Source organism: Symphalangus syndactylus, chromosome 5 (assembly GCF_028878055.3).
Source record: "Symphalangus syndactylus isolate Jambi chromosome 5, NHGRI_mSymSyn1-v2.1_pri, whole genome shotgun sequence".
NCBI lineage: Eukaryota > Metazoa > Chordata > Mammalia > Primates > Hylobatidae > Symphalangus > Symphalangus syndactylus.
This window is the reverse complement of record NC_072427.2, coordinates 78,800,184-78,823,859: the sequence shown is the minus strand read 5'-3', so window position 1 is coordinate 78,823,859 and position 23,676 is coordinate 78,800,184. Positions and strand designations below refer to the sequence as shown.

The 23,676-nt window shown below is 49.3% G+C and overlaps 4 pseudogenes; all 4 read left to right on the top strand.

Annotated features, from left to right (window-relative positions):
- Positions 1–1,327: 1,327 nt before the first annotated feature.
- LOC134736560 (heterogeneous nuclear ribonucleoprotein A3-like) lies at positions 1,328–5,272 on the top strand (annotated as a pseudogene).
- Positions 5,273–7,631: 2,359 nt separating this feature from the next.
- Positions 7,632–9,519, top strand: LOC134736559 (heterogeneous nuclear ribonucleoprotein A3-like; annotated as a pseudogene).
- A 4,416-nt stretch (positions 9,520–13,935) lies between these two features.
- On the top strand, positions 13,936–15,823 carry LOC134736558 (heterogeneous nuclear ribonucleoprotein A3-like; annotated as a pseudogene).
- Positions 15,824–20,239: 4,416 nt separating this feature from the next.
- Positions 20,240–22,101, top strand: LOC134736557 (heterogeneous nuclear ribonucleoprotein A3-like; annotated as a pseudogene).
- Positions 22,102–23,676: the final 1,575 nt, after the last annotated feature.

The following is a 23,676-nucleotide window of genomic DNA, read 5'->3' as shown; positions in this document are numbered from 1 at the left end:
TGTGCCCGGAGGCAAGGGGGAGCAAGTGGCCTTTCCCTGAGTGCCAAGGGAAATGAAGGAAGACCTGGGATCCAGGAGGGGCCTGTGCCTCCGGCCAAGCCACAGTTTGAAATGCCTGCCAGAGGAGCAAAGAGCTTTCCGCAAGATTAACCCCACCCCCAACCCTTCACGCCCAGGCAGCCCTGACGCATCCTCCCCTGCACGCGACCCCAGCCGCAGTCCGGCGCAGTACCTTTGGTTTGCTGACATTCCTTACAGCCAGAAGATTCAGGGAGACAGTCCGCCTATGAGCAGAGGAGAGGATGTCCCTCAAGAGTGACACGGGAATTGCAGAGGAGATTCGACAGCACCTGTCCTAGAAGACAAGGCCTGTCAACGTCGCCCAGCGCTGATTCTAGGATTCTAGGGGAATCCGCCCTGTGGACCCCATGGAGAGGTCAGGCCGGAGCCTCGGAGGCTGGACACCCAAGGGCTGCCGCGGAGGACTGCTGCGTTGCCCAGCCTCAGGGACTGGTTTCTAAGACAACCGTGGGAACCACTGTGACGGGAGAATCCGCTCGCTCCTCGCGCATGCGCACTGGCTGGGCCAACTCGCGCTCCGCTCCCAGCAGTCAGGCCTCGTCCCCTTTAAATAAGGGCAGCTGCGCCCCGGCAGAGGGGGATCCTGCTGCAGCCCCGGCGCTGCGGCTGGATCCGGGGTCCAGTTTGGGGCCGGATGGGGGAGGGGGCCGCGCGTGTCCCAGGGCCCAGCACCCAAGAGTCCGGTGTTCAGGACCTCCTTGAGCCGAGTTCCACCGACGCAGCGGGAGCTTCAGGGCGCCTGCAGGGTTCTCAGGACTCCTCTTCAGATGTGACTTTGGACCCCTCCGAGTGAGAAAGGATGGGCTCACCACATCTGGTGAGGCGGGCCAGGGCCTCGCTGCAGCACAGAATGATCCCATGGCCCTGGAGGCGTGGTGTCAGCTGAAAATTCACTGATCCGTGAGCCCTCTGCCTCCCTCTTCCGTTGAAAGAGCAGTGGCCCGCCCCGCTTCTGAAAGCCCTGGGGCTCCTGCAAGCCGACACCGCTTTCCAGGACACGTGCGTGCAGACAAGGACCGGGCCAAACCGAGGTGGAGACGAGGCGATGAGGCGCGCACTGACGTATCCCAGAGCAGACGGCGTGAATGCCTGTCACCGGGGGCACGTGGGGCGATGGCGAAACCAACAAAGGTGTCCAGGCGTGTGCCCGGTGGCGAGCGGGAAGGAGTGGCCTTTCCCTGAGTGCCAAGGGAAATGAAAGGAGACCTGGGGAACTCGAGTTGGAAGAGCCGAGTCCGGACTCAAAATGAAGCTGAAACCGCCACCCTGTCGTCCCCAGCCCGACTCCGGCCGTCGCCGTCCCCGCCGGGGGGAGGAGGGCCATGTTCCAAAGGAATCAGAGCGGTTGAGAAAACGTTTTACTGGTGATCTGAGCTTGGAAACTACAGATGACAGTTGAAGAGCACATTCTGAGAAATGGGGCACACTCACAGATTGTGTGGTAAGGAGAGACCCCCCATACAAATCGTTCCAGGGGCTTTGGTTTTGTGACTTATTCTTGTGTTGAAGAGGCGGATGCAGCCATGTGTGCTGGACCACACAAGGTTGATGGGCGTGTAGTGGAACCAAAGAGAGCTGTTTCTGGAGAGGATTCTGTAAAGCCTGGTGCCCATCTAACACTGAAAACAATTTTTGTTGGTGGTATTTAAGAAGATACAGAAGAATATAATTTGAGAGACTACGTTGAAAAGTACGGCAAGATGGAAACCATAGAAGTTCTGTGAGACGGGCAGAGTGGACAAAAGGGAGGATTTGCTTTTGTAACTTTTGACGATCATGACACCGTTGATAAAATTGTTGTTCAGCAATACCACACTATTAATGGGCATAATTATGAAGTGAAAAAGGCCCTCTCTAAACAAGAGATGCAGTCTGCAGGATCACACAGAGGTCGCGGAGGTGGATCTGGCAATTTTATGGGTCGCGCAGGAAACTTTGGAGGTGGCGGAGGTAATTTTGGCCGTGGTGGAAACTTTGGTGGAAGAGGATGCTACGGTGGTGGAGGTGGTGGCAGCAGAGGTAGTTATGGAGGAGGTGATGGTGGATATAGTGGATCTGGAGGAGATGGTGGCAACTATGGCGGTGGTCCTGGTTATAGAAGTAGAGGGGGCTATGGTGGTGGTGGACCAGGATACGGAAACCAAGGTGGTGCACACGGTGGAGGTGGTGGAGGATATGACGGTTACAATGAAGGAGGAAGTTTTGGCGGTAGCAACTACGGTGGTGGTGGCAACTCTAATGATTTTGGAAGTTATAGTGGACAACAGCAATCAAATTGTGGACCCAGGGAAGGGGGCAGTTTTGGTGGAAGAAGCTCGGGCAGTCCCTATGGTGGTGGTTATGGATCTGGTGGTGGAAGTGGTGGATACGGTAGCAGCAGGTTCTAAAAACAGCAGAAAAGGGCTACAGTTCTTAGCAGGAGAGAGAGCGAGGAGTTGTCAGGAAAGCTGCAGGTTACTTTGCGACAGGCGTCCCAAAAGCGTTAGAGGAACTGTAAAAATCCGCCACAGAAGGAACGATGATCCATAGTCAGAAAAGTGAGTGCAGCTGAAACAGGGAACCCTTCTGGTTCAGGACTGTCGCAGCCACAGTTCGCAAAAAGTGCAGCTATTGATTAATGCAATGTAGTGTCAATTAGATGTACATTCCTGAGGTCTTTTATCTGTTGTAGCTTTGTCTTTTTCTTTTTCTTTTCATTACATCAGGTATATCGCCCTGTAAATTGTGGTAGTGGTACCGGGAATAGAAAATTAAGGAATTTTTAACTTGTCAATATTTGTGTAGTTCAGTTTTTCCGCATTTTAGTACAGAAACTTTAACAAAATGCAGTTTCCGAGGTGTTTCCCTGTGAGTTAACACGCAAAGAAGATCATTGTTAATTACTACTTTGTAGGAATGTTGCTGAAGTTAACTGTGAAGAAACACCTGCTGACTTGCAGTTTAAGGGGAATCTATTCTCCCCATTTCCAAAGCATGATATGAATGGGCGCGGACATGTGGAGAGAATAGATAATTTGTGTGTTTGCAATGTGTGTTTTAGATAAATAGGGTTGTGTATTTAAATTAGCATTTGTGAATTTAATAGCATTAAGGTCACTTTCAAATGAGAAAAATGTCAACATTTCTATTTGGTTTTGTGCATTTTCTTTTAAAATGTAATCATGATTTTAGTGTGTTAGACTTGCTGAGTCCTAGCCGTGTTTAGAACATCTCTATTCTACCTTTATCTTGGTCAGATTTGAACTGCAGCCACAGGTTTTGGGTGTAAGGAGGGTTTACTGCCCTCCATTTATATTCTGAAAAGGGAGAGTGGATGTTTTCCCTCTCCTTCATTAGAAACCATTCTTAAAACCTGTTGAAAATATAGAACCATTAGGCCTGCTGTATCTGAGCAAATTAGTGGGTAACTATTTTTTTCTTCTTTGAAGCACAAACGGCCCATAAATCTTGAGTTACTTTCCTTAAATTCTTTTTTTTTTTGATATAAGTTTTCAGAGCAAGAGAATAAAAATCATGTGTTATTAAACCCCTAAGTGGCTGGCATGCTTTCCTGTTTGTATTCTATTCCTTTTGCTGGATGAAACCAAGGATAGTTTAGGTATGATTGTCCAAAATAACCTAACTGCAGCAGAAATGTAGCACAGTTGCTTAGTACAGGCTTCTCACTTCTTACAGACCTGAATTCAAACTTGGATAGTCTGAGTTCTTAAGTTCCCAAAGAACACACGGTCATTCCTTGTTTATATTTCAACATAAATCATGTTGTCACCAATGAGTTTGGAAGGCCCTGTTAGAGAAGAGTTTTAGTTAATTAGGTCGTATATACGTATATTAATATACACAAATGTCTAGTGTTTTGCTCCCGCGAGTGCTTACAATTTCATTGGAACCCTGAGTATGTGCCCTACCGTTACTCTTTCTTTGGTAGTTGTACCTTGAATTCAAGTCTTTTTTGTTTGAAGAAGTACTAAGCAAACAAGCAATCACAAGGGGAATGGGGCGTGCTAGTGTTTGAAAATGCTCTCTTGTTGCTCTAATTCTGGGCCTCTGTGCATGAATATTTGGATGCGTGCTGTGCCAGCATGGAAATTGGTCTTCACACACACTACAGTTTTCCAGAAACATTCACAAACCAACAAATGGAACAGACATTCCATTTGTTAATGGGCATATATGTGAAGAGCAGTGTCGAAAATAGGCTAATATTAGGAAGTGGTTAAGTCCTTAATTACTTCAAGCGTGGTTATATAATGGACACTGTCAATGTTCATAACGTAAACCTGGGTACCCGGTCAAAATAATGCTTGGGAAATATTAACATTGAGCTCAATTGTCTCACGTTCCTTTATTCATATAAATAAAGTTGAAAGGAATGGGGGAGATTAACATTTCCCGTTTTATGTTTGCGAAATGGTTTGAAACAACCTTGACACTATCTTTCAATGGCATGAGGTTAATTGTACGGTTAAACAACTTCCTATCCTCTGGAACTAGTATTATCGTGAAAATCTTTACAGTAAGTTGATGTTTACAACCTATAAGCAGGTGAAATCTCTGTATGTGACCTGTTTATCAGGTGTATTATCTTAGCTCTTGTGAACAGTGTGGAAAAGTAAGCCATGAGGAGGGCGATGTAACCAGCTTTAAAGGACCTAAGGTGTGCTTTTTAAGCACACCCTGGATCACAGAAACTCACTAAGACAGGACTTCAGCAGCCTTTTGCGTTTGGACAAGTCAGCATAAATAAAGAATGACAAGGCAGCAGCAAGAGCTTCAACTACAGAGAAGTGAAGGCATAAGATACTATGAGGAGAGTGAGCAACTTTCCAAAAGCTAGTTAAATGTGCTTATTACAACTGAAATGTCGAAGAAATTCTAGCAGGAAGGAGCTCTTGGCCTTTTGGAACATCAATGAGAGATAGTTGCCACAGTCACTGGGTCTAGCATTTAGACCTGCAAGGAAGGCCGATAAGCTTTAGTTAAGGCTTGAATTTGAATTCTTTCAGTAACTAAAGAGTAATTTACTGGAAAAAAAAAAAAAAAAAAAAAAAGAAAAAGAAAGAAGACCTGGGAAGCAGGAGAGGACCTGTGCCACAGTCCAAGCCACAGTTTGAAATCCCTGCCACAGGAGCAAGGAGCTTTCTGCAAGATTCACGCCACCCCCAACCCTCCACCGCCCAGGTGGTCCTGACCCATTCGGCCCTGCACGCACCACAGCCGCAGTCCGGCGCAGTCCCTTTGGTTTCCTGAGATTCCTTACAGCCAGAAGATTCAGAGAGAGAGTCGGCCTATGAGCAGAGGAGAGGATGTCCCTCAAGAGTGACACAGGAAGTGCAGAGGAAATGCGACAGCACCTGTCCTAGTAGACAAGGCCAGTGACGGTCGCCCAGCGCTGATTCTAGGATGCTAGGGCAATCCGCCCTGTGGACCCCGTGGAGAGGTCAGGCCGGAGCCTCGGAGGCCGGACACCCAAGGGCTGCCACGGAGGACTGCTGCGTTGCCCAGCCTCAGGGACTGGTTTGTAAGACAACCGTGGGAACCACAGTGACAGGAGAATCAGCTAGCTCCTCGCGCATGCGCACTGGCTGGGCCAACTCGCGCTCCGTTCCCAGCAGTCAGGCCTCTTCCCCTTTAAATAAGGGCAGCTGCGCCCCAGCAGAGGGGGATCCTGCTGCAGCCCCGGCGCTGCGGCTGGATCCGGGGTCCAGTTTGGGGCCGCGTGGGGGAGGGGGGCGCGGGTGTCCCAGGGCCGAGCACCCAAGAGTCCGGTGTTCAGGACCTCCTTGAGCCGAGTTCCACCGATGCAGCGGGAGCTTCAGGGCGCCTGCAGGCTTCTCAGGACTCCTCTTCAGATATGACTTTGGACCCCTCCGAGTGAGAATGGATGGGCTCACCACATCTGGTGAGGCGGGCCAGGGCCTCGCTGCAGCACAGAAGGATCCCATGGCCCTCGAGGCCTGGTGTCAGGTGAAAATTCACTGATCCGTGAGCCCTCTGCCTCCCTCCTCCTTTGAAAGAGCAGTGGACCGCCCCCGCTTCTAAAAGCCCTGGGGCTCCTGCAAGCTGACACCGCTTTCCAGGACACGTGCAGACAGGGACCCGGCGAATCCGAGTAGAGACGAGGCGATCAGGCGCGCACTGACGTATCCTAGAGCTGATGGCGTGAATGCATGTCACCGGAGGCATATGGGGCGATAGCGAAACCAAGAAGGGTGTCCAGGCATGTGCCCGGAGGCAAGGGGGAGCAAGTGGCCTTTCCCTGAGTGCCAAGGGAAATGAAGGAAGACCTGGGATCCAGGAGGGGCCTGTGCCTCCGGCCAAGCCACAGTTTGAAATGCCTGCCAGAGGAGCAAAGAGCTTTCCGCAAGATTAACCCCACCCCCAACCCTTCACGCCCAGGCAGCCCTGACGCATCCTCCCCTGCACGCGACCCCAGCCGCAGTCCGGCGCAGTACCTTTGGTTTGCTGACATTCCTTACAGCCAGAAGATTCAGGGAGACAGTCCGCCTATGAGCAGAGGAGAGGATGTCCCTCAAGAGTGACACGGGAATTGCAGAGGAGATTCGACAGCACCTGTCCTAGAAGACAAGGCCTGTCAACGTCGCCCAGCGCTGATTCTAGGATTCTAGGGGAATCCGCCCTGTGGACCCCATGGAGAGGTCAGGCCGGAGCCTCGGAGGCTGGACACCCAAGGGCTGCCGCGGAGGACTGCTGCGTTGCCCAGCCTCAGGGACTGGTTTCTAAGACAACCGTGGGAACCACTGTGACGGGAGAATCCGCTCGCTCCTCGCGCATGCGCACTGGCTGGGCCAACTCGCGCTCCGCTCCCAGCAGTCAGGCCTCGTCCCCTTTAAATAAGGGCAGCTGCGCCCCGGCAGAGGGGGATCCTGCTGCAGCCCCGGCGCTGCGGCTGGATCCGGGGTCCAGTTTGGGGCCGGATGGGGGAGGGGGCCGCGCGTGTCCCAGGGCCCAGCACCCAAGAGTCCGGTGTTCAGGACCTCCTTGAGCCGAGTTCCACCGACGCAGCGGGAGCTTCAGGGCGCCTGCAGGGTTCTCAGGACTCCTCTTCAGATGTGACTTTGGACCCCTCCGAGTGAGAAAGGATGGGCTCACCACATCTGGTGAGGCGGGCCAGGGCCTCGCTGCAGCACAGAATGATCCCATGGCCCTGGAGGCGTGGTGTCAGCTGAAAATTCACTGATCCGTGAGCCCTCTGCCTCCCTCTTCCGTTGAAAGAGCAGTGGCCCGCCCCGCTTCTGAAAGCCCTGGGGCTCCTGCAAGCCGACACCGCTTTCCAGGACACGTGCGTGCAGACAAGGACCGGGCCAAACCGAGGTGGAGACGAGGCGATGAGGCGCGCACTGACGTATCCCAGAGCAGACGGCGTGAATGCCTGTCACCGGGGGCACGTGGGGCGATGGCGAAACCAACAAAGGTGTCCAGGCGTGTGCCCGGTGGCGAGCGGGAAGGAGTGGCCTTTCCCTGAGTGCCAAGGGAAATGAAAGGAGACCTGGGGAACTCGAGTTGGAAGAGCCGAGTCCGGACTCAAAATGAAGCTGAAACCGCCACCCTGTCGTCCCCAGCCCGACTCCGGCCGTCGCCGTCCCCGCCGGGGGGAGGAGGGCCATGTTCCAAAGGAATCAGAGCGGTTGAGAAAACGTTTTACTGGTGATCTGAGCTTGGAAACTACAGATGACAGTTGAAGAGCACATTCTGAGAAATGGGGCACACTCACAGATTGTGTGGTAAGGAGAGACCCCCCATACAAATCGTTCCAGGGGCTTTGGTTTTGTGACTTATTCTTGTGTTGAAGAGGCGGATGCAGCCATGTGTGCTGGACCACACAAGGTTGATGGGCGTGTAGTGGAACCAAAGAGAGCTGTTTCTGGAGAGGATTCTGTAAAGCCTGGTGCCCATCTAACACTGAAAACAATTTTTGTTGGTGGTATTTAAGAAGATACAGAAGAATATAATTTGAGAGACTACGTTGAAAAGTACGGCAAGATGGAAACCATAGAAGTTCTGTGAGACGGGCAGAGTGGACAAAAGGGAGGATTTGCTTTTGTAACTTTTGACGATCATGACACCGTTGATAAAATTGTTGTTCAGCAATACCACACTATTAATGGGCATAATTATGAAGTGAAAAAGGCCCTCTCTAAACAAGAGATGCAGTCTGCGGGATCACACAGAGGTCGCGGAGGTGGATCTGGCAATTTTATGGGTCGCGCAGGAAACTTTGGAGGTGGCGGAGGTAATTTTGGCCGTGGTGGAAACTTTGGTGGAAGAGGATGCTACGGTGGTGGAGGTGGTGGCAGCAGAGGTAGTTATGGAGGAGGTGATGGTGGATATAGTGGATCTGGAGGAGATGGTGGCAACTATGGCGGTGGTCCTGGTTATAGAAGTAGAGGGGGCTATGGTGGTGGTGGACCAGGATACGGAAACCAAGGTGGTGCACACGGTGGAGGTGGTGGAGGATATGACGGTTACAATGAAGGAGGAAGTTTTGGCGGTGGCAACTACGGTGGTGGTGGCAACTCTAATGATTTTGGAAGTTATAGTGGACAACAGCAATCAAATTGTGGACCCAGGGAAGGGGGCAGTTTTGGTGGAAGAAGCTCGGGCAGTCCCTATGGTGGTGGTTATGGATCTGGTGGTGGAAGTGGTGGATATGGTAGCAGCAGGTTCTAAAAACAGCAGAAAAGGGCTACAGTTCTTAGCAGGAGAGAGAGCGAGGAGTTGTCAGGAAAGCTGCAGGTTACTTTGCGACAGGCGTCCCAAAAGCGTTAGAGGAACTGTAAAAATCCGCCACAGAAGGAACGATGATCCATAGTCAGAAAAGTGAGTGCAGCTGAAACAGGGAACCCTTCTGGTTCAGGACTGTCGCAGCCACAGTTCGCAAAAAGTGCAGCTATTGATTAATGCAATGTAGTGTCAATTAGATGTACATTCCTGAGGTCTTTTATCTGTTGTAGCTTTGTCTTTTTCTTTTTCTTTTCATTACATCAGGTATATCGCCCTGTAAATTGTGGTAGTGGTACCGGGAATAGAAAATTAAGGAATTTTTAACTTGTCAATATTTGTGTAGTTCAGTTTTTCCGCATTTTAGTACAGAAACTTTAACAAAATGCAGTTTCCGAGGTGTTTCCCTGTGAGTTAACACGCAAAGAAGATCATTGTTAATTACTACTTTGTAGGAATGTTGCTGAAGTTAACTGTGAAGAAACACCTGCTGACTTGCAGTTTAAGGGGAATCTATTCTCCCCATTTCCAAAGCATGATATGAATGGGCGCGGACATGTGGAGAGAATAGATAATTTGTGTGTTTGCAATGTGTGTTTTAGATAAATAGGGTTGTGTATTTAAATTAGCATTTGTGAATTTAATAGCATTAAGGTCACTTTCAAATGAGAAAAATGTCAACATTTCTATTTGGTTTTGTGCATTTTCTTTTAAAATGTAATCATGATTTTAGTGTGTTAGACTTGCTGAGTCCTAGCCGTGTTTAGAACATCTCTATTCTACCTTTATCTTGGTCAGATTTGAACTGCAGCCACAGGTTTTGGGTGTAAGGAGGGTTTACTGCCCTCCATTTATATTCTGAAAAGGGAGAGTGGATGTTTTCCCTCTCCTTCATTAGAAACCATTCTTAAAACCTGTTGAAAATATAGAACCATTAGGCCTGCTGTATCTGAGCAAATTAGTGGGTAACTATTTTTTTCTTCTTTGAAGCACAAACGGCCCATAAATCTTGAGTTACTTTCCTTAAATTCTTTTTTTTTTTGATATAAGTTTTCAGAGCAAGAGAATAAAAATCATGTGTTATTAAACCCCTAAGTGGCTGGCATGCTTTCCTGTTTGTATTCTATTCCTTTTGCTGGATGAAACCAAGGATAGTTTAGGTATGATTGTCCAAAATAACCTAACTGCAGCAGAAATGTAGCACAGTTGCTTAGTACAGGCTTCTCACTTCTTACAGACCTGAATTCAAACTTGGATAGTCTGAGTTCTTAAGTTCCCAAAGAACACACGGTCATTCCTTGTTTATATTTCAACATAAATCATGTTGTCACCAATGAGTTTGGAAGGCCCTGTTAGAGAAGAGTTTTAGTTAATTAGGTCGTATATACGTATATTAATATACACAAATGTCTAGTGTTTTGCTCCCGCGAGTGCTTACAATTTCATTGGAACCCTGAGTATGTGCCCTACCGTTACTCTTTCTTTGGTAGTTGTACCTTGAATTCAAGTCTTTTTTGTTTGAAGAAGTACTAAGCAAACAAGCAATCACAAGGGGAATGGGGCGTGCTAGTGTTTGAAAATGCTCTCTTGTTGCTCTAATTCTGGGCCTCTGTGCATGAATATTTGGATGCGTGCTGTGCCAGCATGGAAATTGGTCTTCACACACACTACAGTTTTCCAGAAACATTCACAAACCAACAAATGGAACAGACATTCCATTTGTTAATGGGCATATATGTGAAGAGCAGTGTCGAAAATAGGCTAATATTAGGAAGTGGTTAAGTCCTTAATTACTTCAAGCGTGGTTATATAATGGACACTGTCAATGTTCATAACGTAAACCTGGGTACCCGGTCAAAATAATGCTTGGGAAATATTAACATTGAGCTCAATTGTCTCACGTTCCTTTATTCATATAAATAAAGTTGAAAGGAATGGGGGAGATTAACATTTCCCGTTTTATGTTTGCGAAATGGTTTGAAACAACCTTGACACTATCTTTCAATGGCATGAGGTTAATTGTACGGTTAAACAACTTCCTATCCTCTGGAACTAGTATTATCGTGAAAATCTTTACAGTAAGTTGATGTTTACAACCTATAAGCAGGTGAAATCTCTGTATGTGACCTGTTTATCAGGTGTATTATCTTAGCTCTTGTGAACAGTGTGGAAAAGTAAGCCATGAGGAGGGCGATGTAACCAGCTTTAAAGGACCTAAGGTGTGCTTTTTAAGCACACCCTGGATCACAGAAACTCACTAAGACAGGACTTCAGCAGCCTTTTGCGTTTGGACAAGTCAGCATAAATAAAGAATGACAAGGCAGCAGCAAGAGCTTCAACTACAGAGAAGTGAAGGCATAAGATACTATGAGGAGAGTGAGCAACTTTCCAAAAGCTAGTTAAATGTGCTTATTACAACTGAAATGTCGAAGAAATTCTAGCAGGAAGGAGCTCTTGGCCTTTTGGAACATCAATGAGAGATAGTTGCCACAGTCACTGGGTCTAGCATTTAGACCTGCAAGGAAGGCCGATAAGCTTTAGTTAAGGCTTGAATTTGAATTCTTTCAGTAACTAAAGAGTAATTTACTGGAAAAAAAAAAAAAAAAAAAAAAAGAAAAAGAAAGAAGACCTGGGAAGCAGGAGAGGACCTGTGCCACAGTCCAAGCCACAGTTTGAAATCCCTGCCACAGGAGCAAGGAGCTTTCTGCAAGATTCACGCCACCCCCAACCCTCCACCGCCCAGGTGGTCCTGACCCATTCGGCCCTGCACGCACCACAGCCGCAGTCCGGCGCAGTCCCTTTGGTTTCCTGAGATTCCTTACAGCCAGAAGATTCAGAGAGAGAGTCGGCCTATGAGCAGAGGAGAGGATGTCCCTCAAGAGTGACACAGGAAGTGCAGAGGAAATGCGACAGCACCTGTCCTAGTAGACAAGGCCAGTGACGGTCGCCCAGCGCTGATTCTAGGATGCTAGGGCAATCCGCCCTGTGGACCCCGTGGAGAGGTCAGGCCGGAGCCTCGGAGGCCGGACACCCAAGGGCTGCCACGGAGGACTGCTGCGTTGCCCAGCCTCAGGGACTGGTTTGTAAGACAACCGTGGGAACCACAGTGACAGGAGAATCAGCTAGCTCCTCGCGCATGCGCACTGGCTGGGCCAACTCGCGCTCCGTTCCCAGCAGTCAGGCCTCTTCCCCTTTAAATAAGGGCAGCTGCGCCCCAGCAGAGGGGGATCCTGCTGCAGCCCCGGCGCTGCGGCTGGATCCGGGGTCCAGTTTGGGGCCGCGTGGGGGAGGGGGGCGCGGGTGTCCCAGGGCCGAGCACCCAAGAGTCCGGTGTTCAGGACCTCCTTGAGCCGAGTTCCACCGATGCAGCGGGAGCTTCAGGGCGCCTGCAGGCTTCTCAGGACTCCTCTTCAGATATGACTTTGGACCCCTCCGAGTGAGAATGGATGGGCTCACCACATCTGGTGAGGCGGGCCAGGGCCTCGCTGCAGCACAGAAGGATCCCATGGCCCTCGAGGCCTGGTGTCAGGTGAAAATTCACTGATCCGTGAGCCCTCTGCCTCCCTCCTCCTTTGAAAGAGCAGTGGACCGCCCCCGCTTCTAAAAGCCCTGGGGCTCCTGCAAGCTGACACCGCTTTCCAGGACACGTGCAGACAGGGACCCGGCGAATCCGAGTAGAGACGAGGCGATCAGGCGCGCACTGACGTATCCTAGAGCTGATGGCGTGAATGCATGTCACCGGAGGCATATGGGGCGATAGCGAAACCAAGAAGGGTGTCCAGGCATGTGCCCGGAGGCAAGGGGGAGCAAGTGGCCTTTCCCTGAGTGCCAAGGGAAATGAAGGAAGACCTGGGATCCAGGAGGGGCCTGTGCCTCCGGCCAAGCCACAGTTTGAAATGCCTGCCAGAGGAGCAAAGAGCTTTCCGCAAGATTAACCCCACCCCCAACCCTTCACGCCCAGGCAGCCCTGACGCATCCTCCCCTGCACGCGACCCCAGCCGCAGTCCGGCGCAGTACCTTTGGTTTGCTGACATTCCTTACAGCCAGAAGATTCAGGGAGACAGTCCGCCTATGAGCAGAGGAGAGGATGTCCCTCAAGAGTGACACGGGAATTGCAGAGGAGATTCGACAGCACCTGTCCTAGAAGACAAGGCCTGTCAACGTCGCCCAGCGCTGATTCTAGGATTCTAGGGGAATCCGCCCTGTGGACCCCATGGAGAGGTCAGGCCGGAGCCTCGGAGGCTGGACACCCAAGGGCTGCCGCGGAGGACTGCTGCGTTGCCCAGCCTCAGGGACTGGTTTCTAAGACAACCGTGGGAACCACTGTGACGGGAGAATCCGCTCGCTCCTCGCGCATGCGCACTGGCTGGGCCAACTCGCGCTCCGCTCCCAGCAGTCAGGCCTCGTCCCCTTTAAATAAGGGCAGCTGCGCCCCGGCAGAGGGGGATCCTGCTGCAGCCCCGGCGCTGCGGCTGGATCCGGGGTCCAGTTTGGGGCCGGATGGGGGAGGGGGCCGCGCGTGTCCCAGGGCCCAGCACCCAAGAGTCCGGTGTTCAGGACCTCCTTGAGCCGAGTTCCACCGACGCAGCGGGAGCTTCAGGGCGCCTGCAGGGTTCTCAGGACTCCTCTTCAGATGTGACTTTGGACCCCTCCGAGTGAGAAAGGATGGGCTCACCACATCTGGTGAGGCGGGCCAGGGCCTCGCTGCAGCACAGAATGATCCCATGGCCCTGGAGGCGTGGTGTCAGCTGAAAATTCACTGATCCGTGAGCCCTCTGCCTCCCTCTTCCGTTGAAAGAGCAGTGGCCCGCCCCGCTTCTGAAAGCCCTGGGGCTCCTGCAAGCCGACACCGCTTTCCAGGACACGTGCGTGCAGACAAGGACCGGGCCAAACCGAGGTGGAGACGAGGCGATGAGGCGCGCACTGACGTATCCCAGAGCAGACGGCGTGAATGCCTGTCACCGGGGGCACGTGGGGCGATGGCGAAACCAACAAAGGTGTCCAGGCGTGTGCCCGGTGGCGAGCGGGAAGGAGTGGCCTTTCCCTGAGTGCCAAGGGAAATGAAAGGAGACCTGGGGAACTCGAGTTGGAAGAGCCGAGTCCGGACTCAAAATGAAGCTGAAACCGCCACCCTGTCGTCCCCAGCCCGACTCCGGCCGTCGCCGTCCCCGCCGGGGGGAGGAGGGCCATGTTCCAAAGGAATCAGAGCGGTTGAGAAAACGTTTTACTGGTGATCTGAGCTTGGAAACTACAGATGACAGTTGAAGAGCACATTCTGAGAAATGGGGCACACTCACAGATTGTGTGGTAAGGAGAGACCCCCCATACAAATCGTTCCAGGGGCTTTGGTTTTGTGACTTATTCTTGTGTTGAAGAGGCGGATGCAGCCATGTGTGCTGGACCACACAAGGTTGATGGGCGTGTAGTGGAACCAAAGAGAGCTGTTTCTGGAGAGGATTCTGTAAAGCCTGGTGCCCATCTAACACTGAAAACAATTTTTGTAGGTGGTATTTAAGAAGATACAGAAGAATATAATTTGAGAGACTACGTTGAAAAGTACGGCAAGATGGAAACCATAGAAGTTCTGTGAGACGGGCAGAGTGGACAAAAGGGAGGATTTGCTTTTGTAACTTTTGACGATCATGACACCGTTGATAAAATTGTTGTTCAGCAATACCACACTATTAATGGGCATAATTATGAAGTGAAAAAGGCCCTCTCTAAACAAGAGATGCAGTCTGCAGGATCACACAGAGGTCGCGGAGGTGGATCTGGCAATTTTATGGGTCGCGCAGGAAACTTTGGAGGTGGCGGAGGTAATTTTGGCCGTGGTGGAAACTTTGGTGGAAGAGGATGCTACGGTGGTGGAGGTGGTGGCAGCAGAGGTAGTTATGGAGGAGGTGATGGTGGATATAGTGGATCTGGAGGAGATGGTGGCAACTATGGCGGTGGTCCTGGTTATAGAAGTAGAGGGGGCTATGGTGGTGGTGGACCAGGATACGGAAACCAAGGTGGTGCACACGGTGGAGGTGGTGGAGGATATGACGGTTACAATGAAGGAGGAAGTTTTGGCGGTAGCAACTACGGTGGTGGTGGCAACTCTAATGATTTTGGAAGTTATAGTGGACAACAGCAATCAAATTGTGGACCCAGGGAAGGGGGCAGTTTTGGTGGAAGAAGCTCGGGCAGTCCCTATGGTGGTGGTTATGGATCTGGTGGTGGAAGTGGTGGATATGGTAGCAGCAGGTTCTAAAAACAGCAGAAAAGGGCTACAGTTCTTAGCAGGAGAGAGAGCGAGGAGTTGTCAGGAAAGCTGCAGGTTACTTTGCGACAGGCGTCCCAAAAGCGTTAGAGGAACTGTAAAAATCCGCCACAGAAGGAACGATGATCCATAGTCAGAAAAGTGAGTGCAGCTGAAACAGGGAACCCTTCTGGTTCAGGACTGTCGCAGCCACAGTTCGCAAAAAGTGCAGCTATTGATTAATGCAATGTAGTGTCAATTAGATGTACATTCCTGAGGTCTTTTATCTGTTGTAGCTTTGTCTTTTTCTTTTTCTTTTCATTACATCAGGTATATCGCCCTGTAAATTGTGGTAGTGGTACCGGGAATAGAAAATTAAGGAATTTTTAACTTGTCAATATTTGTGTAGTTCAGTTTTTCCGCATTTTAGTACAGAAACTTTAACAAAATGCAGTTTCCGAGGTGTTTCCCTGTGAGTTAACACGCAAAGAAGATCATTGTTAATTACTACTTTGTAGGAATGTTGCTGAAGTTAACTGTGAAGAAACACCTGCTGACTTGCAGTTTAAGGGGAATCTATTCTCCCCATTTCCAAAGCATGATATGAATGGGCGCGGACATGTGGAGAGAATAGATAATTTGTGTGTTTGCAATGTGTGTTTTAGATAAATAGGGTTGTGTATTTAAATTAGCATTTGTGAATTTAATAGCATTAAGGTCACTTTCAAATGAGAAAAATGTCAACATTTCTATTTGGTTTTGTGCATTTTCTTTTAAAATGTAATCATGATTTTAGTGTGTTAGACTTGCTGAGTCCTAGCCGTGTTTAGAACATCTCTATTCTACCTTTATCTTGGTCAGATTTGAACTGCAGCCACAGGTTTTGGGTGTAAGGAGGGTTTACTGCCCTCCATTTATATTCTGAAAAGGGAGAGTGGATGTTTTCCCTCTCCTTCATTAGAAACCATTCTTAAAACCTGTTGAAAATATAGAACCATTAGGCCTGCTGTATCTGAGCAAATTAGTGGGTAACTATTTTTTTCTTCTTTGAAGCACAAACGGCCCATAAATCTTGAGTTACTTTCCTTAAATTCTTTTTTTTTTTGATATAAGTTTTCAGAGCAAGAGAATAAAAATCATGTGTTATTAAACCCCTAAGTGGCTGGCATGCTTTCCTGTTTGTATTCTATTCCTTTTGCTGGATGAAACCAAGGATAGTTTAGGTATGATTGTCCAAAATAACCTAACTGCAGCAGAAATGTAGCACAGTTGCTTAGTACAGGCTTCTCACTTCTTACAGACCTGAATTCAAACTTGGATAGTCTGAGTTCTTAAGTTCCCAAAGAACACACGGTCATTCCTTGTTTATATTTCAACATAAATCATGTTGTCACCAATGAGTTTGGAAGGCCCTGTTAGAGAAGAGTTTTAGTTAATTAGGTCGTATATACGTATATTAATATACACAAATGTCTAGTGTTTTGCTCCCGCGAGTGCTTACAATTTCATTGGAACCCTGAGTATGTGCCCTACCGTTACTCTTTCTTTGGTAGTTGTACCTTGAATTCAAGTCTTTTTTGTTTGAAGAAGTACTAAGCAAACAAGCAATCACAAGGGGAATGGGGCGTGCTAGTGTTTGAAAATGCTCTCTTGTTGCTCTAATTCTGGGCCTCTGTGCATGAATATTTGGATGCGTGCTGTGCCAGCATGGAAATTGGTCTTCACACACACTACAGTTTTCCAGAAACATTCACAAACCAACAAATGGAACAGACATTCCATTTGTTAATGGGCATATATGTGAAGAGCAGTGTCGAAAATAGGCTAATATTAGGAAGTGGTTAAGTCCTTAATTACTTCAAGCGTGGTTATATAATGGACACTGTCAATGTTCATAACGTAAACCTGGGTACCCGGTCAAAATAATGCTTGGGAAATATTAACATTGAGCTCAATTGTCTCACGTTCCTTTATTCATATAAATAAAGTTGAAAGGAATGGGGGAGATTAACATTTCCCGTTTTATGTTTGCGAAATGGTTTGAAACAACCTTGACACTATCTTTCAATGGCATGAGGTTAATTGTACGGTTAAACAACTTCCTATCCTCTGGAACTAGTATTATCGTGAAAATCTTTACAGTAAGTTGATGTTTACAACCTATAAGCAGGTGAAATCTCTGTATGTGACCTGTTTATCAGGTGTATTATCTTAGCTCTTGTGAACAGTGTGGAAAAGTAAGCCATGAGGAGGGCGATGTAACCAGCTTTAAAGGACCTAAGGTGTGCTTTTTAAGCACACCCTGGATCACAGAAACTCACTAAGACAGGACTTCAGCAGCCTTTTGCGTTTGGACAAGTCAGCATAAATAAAGAATGACAAGGCAGCAGCAAGAGCTTCAACTACAGAGAAGTGAAGGCATAAGATACTATGAGGAGAGTGAGCAACTTTCCAAAAGCTAGTTAAATGTGCTTATTACAACTGAAATGTCGAAGAAATTCTAGCAGGAAGGAGCTCTTGGCCTTTTGGAACATCAATGAGAGATAGTTGCCACAGTCACTGGGTCTAGCATTTAGACCTGCAAGGAAGGCCGATAAGCTTTAGTTAAGGCTTGAATTTGAATTCTTTCAGTAACTAAAGAGTAATTTACTGGAAAAAAAAAAAAAAAAAAAAAAAGAAAAAGAAAGAAGACCTGGGAAGCAGGAGAGGACCTGTGCCACAGTCCAAGCCACAGTTTGAAATCCCTGCCACAGGAGCAAGGAGCTTTCTGCAAGATTCACGCCACCCCCAACCCTCCACCGCCCAGGTGGTCCTGACCCATTCGGCCCTGCACGCACCACAGCCGCAGTCCGGCGCAGTCCCTTTGGTTTCCTGAGATTCCTTACAGCCAGAAGATTCAGAGAGAGAGTCGGCCTATGAGCAGAGGAGAGGATGTCCCTCAAGAGTGACACAGGAAGTGCAGAGGAAATGCGACAGCACCTGTCCTAGTAGACAAGGCCAGTGACGGTCGCCCAGCGCTGATTCTAGGATGCTAGGGCAATCCGCCCTGTGGACCCCGTGGAGAGGTCAGGCCGGAGCCTCGGAGGCCGGACACCCAAGGGCTGCCACGGAGGACTGCTGCGTTGCCCAGCCTCAGGGACTGGTTTGTAAGACAACCGTGGGAACCACAGTGACAGGAGAATCAGCTAGCTCCTCGCGCATGCGCACTGGCTGGGCCAACTCGCGCTCCGTTCCCAGCAGTCAGGCCTCTTCCCCTTTAAATAAGGGCAGCTGCGCCCCAGCAGAGGGGGATCCTGCTGCAGCCCCGGCGCTGCGGCTGGATCCGGGGTCCAGTTTGGGGCCGCGTGGGGGAGGGGGGCGCGGGTGTCCCAGGGCCGAGCACCCAAGAGTCCGGTGTTCAGGACCTCCTTGAGCCGAGTTCCACCGATGCAGCGGGAGCTTCAGGGCGCCTGCAGGCTTCTCAGGACTCCTCTTCAGATATGACTTTGGACCCCTCCGAGTGAGAATGGATGGGCTCACCACATCTGGTGAGGCGGGCCAGGGCCTCGCTGCAGCACAGAAGGATCCCATGGCCCTCGAGGCCTGGTGTCAGGTGAAAATTCACTGATCCGTGAGCCCTCTGCCTCCCTCCTCCTTTGAAAGAGCAGTGGACCGCCCCCGCTTCTAAAAGCCCTGGGGCTCCTGCAAGCTGACACCGCTTTCCAGGACACGTGCAGACAGGGACCCGGCGAATCCGAGTAGAGACGAGGCGATCAGGCGCGCACTGACGTATCCTAGAGCTGATGGCGTGAATGCATGTCACCGGAGGCATATGGGGCGATAGCGAAACCAAGAAGGGTGTCCAGGCATGTGCCCGGAGGCAAGGGGGAGCAAGTGGCCTTTCCCTGAGTGCCAAGGGAAATGAAGGAAGACCTGGGATCCAGGAGGGGCCTGTGCCTCCGGCCAAGCCACAGTTTGAAATGCCTGCCAGAGGAGCAAAGAGCTTTCCGCAAGATTAACCCCACCCCCAACCCTTCACGCCCAGGCAGCCCTGACGCATCCTCCCCTGCACGCGACCCCAGCCGCAGTCCGGCGCAGTACCTTTGGTTTGCTGACATTCCTTACAGCCAGAAGATTCAGGGAGACAGTCCGCCTATGAGCAGAGGAGAGGATGTCCCTCAAGAGTGACACGGGAATTGCAGAGGAGATTCGACAGCACCTGTCCTAGAAGACAAGGCCTGTCAACGTCGCCCAGCGCTGATTCTAGGATTCTAGGGGAATCCGCCCTGTGGACCCCATGGAGAGGTCAGGCCGGAGCCTCGGAGGCTGGACACCCAAGGGCTGCCGCGGAGGACTGCTGCGTTGCCCAGCCTCAGGGACTGGTTTCTAAGACAACCGTGGGAACCACTGTGACGGGAGAATCCGCTCGCTCCTCGCGCATGCGCACTGGCTGGGCCAACTCGCGCTCCGCTCCCAGCAGTCAGGCCTCGTCCCCTTTAAATAAGGGCAGCTGCGCCCCGGCAGAGGGGGATCCTGCTGCAGCCCCGGCGCTGCGGCTGGATCCGGGGTCCAGTTTGGGGCCGGATGGGGGAGGGGGCCGCGCGTGTCCCAGGGCCCAGCACCCAAGAGTCCGGTGTTCAGGACCTCCTTGAGCCGAGTTCCACCGACGCAGCGGGAGCTTCAGGGCGCCTGCAGGGTTCTCAGGACTCCTCTTCAGATGTGACTTTGGACCCCTCCGAGTGAGAAAGGATGGGCTCACCACATCTGGTGAGGCGGGCCAGGGCCTCGCTGCAGCACAGAATGATCCCATGGCCCTGGAGGCGTGGTGTCAGCTGAAAATTCACTGATCCGTGAGCCCTCTGCCTCCCTCTTCCGTTGAAAGAGCAGTGGCCCGCCCCGCTTCTGAAAGCCCTGGGGCTCCTGCAAGCCGACACCGCTTTCCAGGACACGTGCGTGCAGACAAGGACCGGGCCAAACCGAGGTGGAGACGAGGCGATGAGGCGCGCACTGACGTATCCCAGAGCAGACGGCGTGAATGCCTGTCACCGGGGGCACGTGGGGCGATGGCGAAACCAACAAAGGTGTCCAGGCGTGTGCCCGGTGGCGAGCGGGAAGGAGTGGCCTTTCCCTGAGTGCCAAGGGAAATGAAAGGAGACCTGGGGAACTCGAGTTGGAAGAGCCGAGTCCGGACTCAAAATGAAGCTGAAACCGCCACCCTGTCGTCCCCAGCCCGACTCCGGCCGTCGCCGTCCCCGCCGGGGGGAGGAGGGCCATGTTCCAAAGGAATCAGAGCGGTTGAGAAAACGTTTTACTGGTGATCTGAGCTTGGAAACTACAGATGACAGTTGAAGAGCACATTCTGAGAAATGGGGCACACTCACAGATTGTGTGGTAAGGAGAGACCCCCCATACAAATCGTTCCAGGGGCTTTGGTTTTGTGACTTATTCTTGTGTTGAAGAGGCGGATGCAGCCATGTGTGCTGGACCACACAAGGTTGATGGGCGTGTAGTGGAACCAAAGAGAGCTGTTTCTGGAGAGGATTCTGTAAAGCCTGGTGCCCATCTAACACTGAAAACAATTTTTGTTGGTGGTATTTAAGAAGATACAGAAGAATATAATTTGAGAGACTACGTTGAAAAGTACGGCAAGATGGAAACCATAGAAGTTCTGTGAGACGGGCAGAGTGGACAAAAGGGAGGATTTGCTTTTGTAACTTTTGACGATCATGACACCGTTGATAAAATTGTTGTTCAGCAATACCACACTATTAATGGGCATAATTATGAAGTGAAAAAGGCCCTCTCTAAACAAGAGATGCAGTCTGCAGGATCACACAGAGGTCGCGGAGGTGGATCTGGCAATTTTATGGGTCGCGCAGGAAACTTTGGAGGTGGCGGAGGTAATTTTGGCCGTGGTGGAAACTTTGGTGGAAGAGGATGCTACGGTGGTGGAGGTGGTGGCAGCAGAGGTAGTTATGGAGGAGGTGATGGTGGATATAGTGGATCTGGAGGAGATGGTGGCAACTATGGCGGTGGTCCTGGTTATAGAAGTAGAGGGGGCTATGGTGGTGGTGGACCAGGATACGGAAACCAAGGTGGTGCACACGGTGGAGGTGGTGGAGGATATGACGGTTACAATGAAGGAGGAAGTTTTGGCGGTAGCAACTACGGTGGTGGTGGCAACTCTAATGATTTTGGAAGTTATAGTGGACAACAGCAATCAAATTGTGGACCCAGGGAAGGGGGCAGTTTTGGTGGAAGAAGCTCGGGCAGTCCCTATGGTGGTGGTTATGGATCTGGTGGTGGAAGTGGTGGATATGGTAGCAGCAGGTTCTAAAAACAGCAGAAAAGGGCTACAGTTCTTAGCAGGAGAGAGAGCGAGGAGTTGTCAGGAAAGCTGCAGGTTACTTTGCGACAGGCGTCCCAAAAGCGTTAGAGGAACTGTAAAAATCCGCCACAGAAGGAACGATGATCCATAGTCAGAAAAGTGAGTGCAGCTGAAACAGGGAACCCTTCTGGTTCAGGACTGTCGCAGCCACAGTTCGCAAAAAGTGCAGCTATTGATTAATGCAATGTAGTGTCAATTAGATGTACATTCCTGAGGTCTTTTATCTGTTGTAGCTTTGTCTTTTTCTTTTTCTTTTCATTACATCAGGTATATCGCCCTGTAAATTGTGGTAGTGGTACCGGGAATAGAAAATTAAGGAATTTTTAACTTGTCAATATTTGTGTAGTTCAGTTTTTCCGCATTTTAGTACAGAAACTTTAACAAAATGCAGTTTCCGAGGTGTTTCCCTGTGAGTTAACACGCAAAGAAGATCATTGTTAATTACTACTTTGTAGGAATGTTGCTGAAGTTAACTGTGAAGAAACACCTGCTGACTTGCAGTTTAAGGGGAATCTATTCTCCCCATTTCCAAAGCATGATATGAATGGGCGCGGACATGTGGAGAGAATAGATAATTTGTGTGTTTGCAATGTGTGTTTTAGATAAATAGGGTTGTGTATTTAAATTAGCATTTGTGAATTTAATAGCATTAAGGTCACTTTCAAATGAGAAAAATGTCAACATTTCTATTTGGTTTTGTGCTTTTTCTTTTAAAATGTAATCATGATTTTAGTGTGTTAGACTTGCTGAGTCCTAGCCGTGTTTAGAACATCTCTATTCTACATTTATCTTGGTCAGATTTGAACTGCAGCCATAGGTTTTGGGTGTAAGGAGGGTTTAGTGCCCTCCATTTATATTCTGAAAAGGGAGAGTGGATGTTTTCCCTCTCCTACATTAGAAACCATTCTTAAAACCTGTTGAAAATATAGAACCATTAGGCCTGCTGTATCTGAGCAAATTAGTGGGTACCTTTTTTTTTCTTCTTTGAAGCACAAGCACCCCATAAATCTTGAGTTACTTTCCTTAAATTCTTTTTTTTTTTGATATAAGTTTTCAGAGCAAGAGAATAAAAGTCATGTGTTATTAAACCCGTAAGTGGCTGGCATGCTTTCCTGTTTGTATTCTATTCCTTTTGCTGGATGAAACCAAGGATAGTTTAGGTATAATTGTCCAAAATAACCTAACTGCAGCAGAAATGTAGCACAGTTGCTTAGTACAGGCTTCTCACTTCTTACAGACCTGAATTCAAACTTGGATAGTCTGAGTTCTTAAGTTCCCAAAGAACACACGGTCATTTCTTGTTTACATTTCAACATAAATCATGTTGTCACCAATGAGTTTGGAAGGCCCTGTTAGAGAAGAGTTTTAGTTACTTAGGTCGTATATTCGTATATTAATATAAACAAATGTCTAGTGTTTTGCTCCCGCGAGTGCTTACAATTTCATTCGAACCCTGAGTATGTGCCCTACCGTTACTCTTTCTTTGGTAGTTATACGTTGAATTCAAGTCTTTTTTGTTTGAAGAAGTACTAAGCAAACAAGCAATCAGAAGGGGAATGGGGCGTGCTAGTGTTTGAAAATGCTCTCTTGTTGCTCTAATTCTGGGCCTCTGTGCATGAATATTTGGATGCGTGCTGTGCCAGCATGGAAATTGGTCTTCACACACACTGCGGTTTTCCAGAAACATTCACAAACCAACAAATGGAACAGACATTCCATTTGTTAATGGGCATATATGTGAAGAGCAGTGTCGAAAATAGGCTAATATTAGGAAGTGGTTAAGTCCTTAATTACTTCAAGCGTGGTTATATAATGGACACTGTCAATGTTCATAACTTAAACCTGGGTACCCTGTCAAAATAATGCTTGGGAAATATTAAAATTCAGCTCAATTGTCTCACGTTCCTTTATTCATATAAATAAAGTTGAAAGGAATGGGGGAGATGAACATTTCCCGTTTTATGTTTGCGAAATGGTTTGACACAAACTTGACAGTATCTTTCAATGGCATGAGGTTAATTGTACAGTTAAACAACTTTCTATCCTCTGGAACTAGTATTATAGTGAAAATCTTTACAGTAAGTTGATGTTTACAACCTATAAGCAGGTGAAATCTCTGTATGTGACCTGTTTATCAGTTGTATTATCTTAGCTCTTGTGAACAGTGTGGAAAAGTAAGCCGTGAGGAGGGCGATGTAACCAGCTTTAAAGGACCTAAGGTGTGCTTTTTAAGCACACCCTGGAT